The sequence below is a fragment of the Ursus maritimus genome, unplaced genomic scaffold, assembly GCF_017311325.1.
Source record: "Ursus maritimus isolate PB19 unplaced genomic scaffold, ASM1731132v1 scaffold_27, whole genome shotgun sequence".
Lineage (NCBI taxonomy): Eukaryota > Metazoa > Chordata > Mammalia > Carnivora > Ursidae > Ursus > Ursus maritimus.
In genome coordinates this window covers 28437354-28440241 of record NW_024425230.1, presented here as the reverse complement: position 1 = coordinate 28440241, position 2888 = coordinate 28437354, and positions in this window count along the sequence as shown.

Below are 2888 nucleotides of genomic sequence, written 5' to 3'. Positions count from 1 at the left end.
GGAGTCCCTCACTGAGGGTTGGGAGAAACCAAGTCAAATTCCCAAATGTCTCTCCAGTGTCTCTGCCACGCCCACCACAGCTTCTTCCTGCTTCTTGTCCTGACTGTGCTGACAGCCTGCTGACGCGTCTCTCCCCACACTGCTTTGAATTCAGGAGTCCAGCAAGGACTAAGAACTGCAAATACGAACAGGGAAAGAAAGTTGCTTCTTGATTTTCATAAACCTCTAACTGAAATTTTGCACCTTTTTGGTTGTTAAATATTGGCAACGGGGCCCAGTAGTACTGGCAGGCCCTGTGACTTTGCCACTAGCCGAAGCACAGATATTCCACACCACGTAACAGCTGTTACAGATGTTGAAAACCATGTATGATCATTATTACTTTAAAATTATGGTAGTTATTAGAGCTGCTGCTAGAAAATGTTATTTAATCCTTTAAGAGACACAAGTATTCCTGTGTAACTCATTTTAAATATTCTGATAGCTGTATTTCAGTATAGTTGGTTTCCTTTGTAATCCTACATACTTTATTTTCTGCACCTAAAAACATCATTCCGAGAAGCGTCCATAGGCTTCACAAGATTGCAAAAATGGGTTCATGGCAGAAAACATGTTAAGAACTTCTGGTCTAGTTTTTCTTCATCTCCTGTCACTGCAAAAACAGCCTTGATGCCTTGCCCGGGACAAATAAAAGCTAAGTCCCTTAGTATGCAAGGCCCATTTATAACCCATTTTCAAAAAACTCTTAAAAATATATACATATGTATATATATATATATATATATATATATATATATATATAATCAATACCCTGGATTCCTGTGTTCTAGGAATTACTTGAGTACAGCAAAAATGCACTCATATCTCCAGTTCTATTTTTTGCTTCTCTTAAAGAACTCCAGTTGACCCTTGAACAATGCCAGGGGTTAGTGGTACCAGCTCCCATGCAGTCAAAAATCCACACAGAACTGACTTCCCAAAAACTTTACTAATAGCCTGCTGCTGCCTGGAAATCTTACCAATAACATAAATAGTCGATGAACACGTATTTTGTATGTTATATATATTATATGCCATATTGTTACAATAAAGTAATCCAGAGAAAAGAAAATGTTAGGAAAATCATAAGGAAGGGAAAATACATTTATAGTACTATACTGTATTTATTGAAAAAATCTACGCAGTTCAAAGCCATGTTGTTCAGGGGTCAGCCGTACTTTCTTTAAGGCCTAGCTCAAACTGTTATCTTGGTAAAGCTCTTTTTTGACCTTCCCCAAGCACAACCTTTGTATTTTCCAAAACAGTTTGCTTACAGCCATTTGATAATTTATCAGACTCTACTGTAGTCAGCTTTCACGTGTATTCTTTCTTACATTGTGAACTTCTTGAGGAGACGGACATCCTCAGCTTTATACCTAAAACACAGAGTATGTATTTGGACAATATTTGAATGAATGACTATATCTAAAATATTCATTCTCTTGAGGGGTGACTAAAATCCATAATGACCACACTAGTTTGTCCTCAAAAAAAAGAACTTCTTTTGATAAGTGGAAGTCCACTTAAAAATACAGCAGCCCGGAGGACACTTGGCTAATTCAGTGGATGGAGCGTGCGACTCTTGACCTCCGGGTTGTGAGTTTGAGCCCTACTTTGGGCGTAGGGATTACTTAAAAATAAAATCTTAAAACAAAACAAAGCACAAAAAACCACCCCAAATTAAAAAAAAAAAATACAGCAGCCCCAAGGAAAATAGATTATTATCTTACATTCCAGTGCCTGGACCCAGCTGCCTTGAGTTAATGTCTATCCTTGAAGATAGCAAAAGCACCCCTGGCAGGAACCCATTTGCTGATTCCATAAACCTTTTGGCTGTATCACTGATGTCTTCTCACATTACCCTTCTTTGAATGACGCCAAACATACCGGCCAGTCTCCTTCAAGCAGACGCTTTCCATTACTTGTCCCAGGATTTTCTAGCCATCAGGTTATGGTATGATTTTTATATCCTAGAACATTCAGCTGCTTTATGCCAACCTTAAGCAAATGCAAGGTTTGAAAAATTCTTTTCCTAAGGAGCTTGAAGAATTAAAAAGGAGACCATTCCTTAATTTCATAGTTCAACAAACAGCTTGGGTAGCTGGAGCTTCGTGTGTGTGCATGCGCTGAGGCTGGGAGGAATGTCAGCAAACACTGACCTGAAGTTACAGTCTCACGGAACCACAGACTGAAGAGCTGAAAGGAAACGTTTAGTGGATAGCAGAGAGATCGAAGTGTCTTGCGCAGGGGCTCATCTGCTGGTTGACTCTCAGATTTAGCAAGTCCCACACAGAACTTTCGCTTTTTCCTCCATGATGTTCCAGCCTTAAGTCAATTCCATCTCAGGTAATGGCCCTACCCAGTTGCTCAAGCCAAAAACATCTAGGCTCGATCCCACGATCCCGAGATCATGACCTGAGCCGAAATCAGGAGTCGGATGCTCAACTGACTGAGCCACCCAGGCGCCCCTCTGAGGGAGTTAATCCTAATTCTTTTCTTTCGTTCTCCACATTCTCCTCACAACTTCTGTCCATTACACTTTGAAAATATATCCTGAATTTGTCTGCTCTTTTCTGTCTGCATGGCCACCACTCGAGGCCCAACTATTGTCACTTCTGCCTTGGACTCCGGTGCCAATCTTCTTCTTTTTTTAAAGATTTACTTATTTTGAGAGTGAGAGAGCGAGGGCGCGAGCACATGGTGGTGGGGAGTGGCAGAGGGAGAGTCTCAAACAGACTGTGCTCAGCGTACAGCCCCACGTGCGGCTGGACCTCACAACCCTGGGATCACGACCTGGGCCCAAACCAGGAGTCGGACCCCCTGGGCCCATCTTCGAATTGGCCCGATTC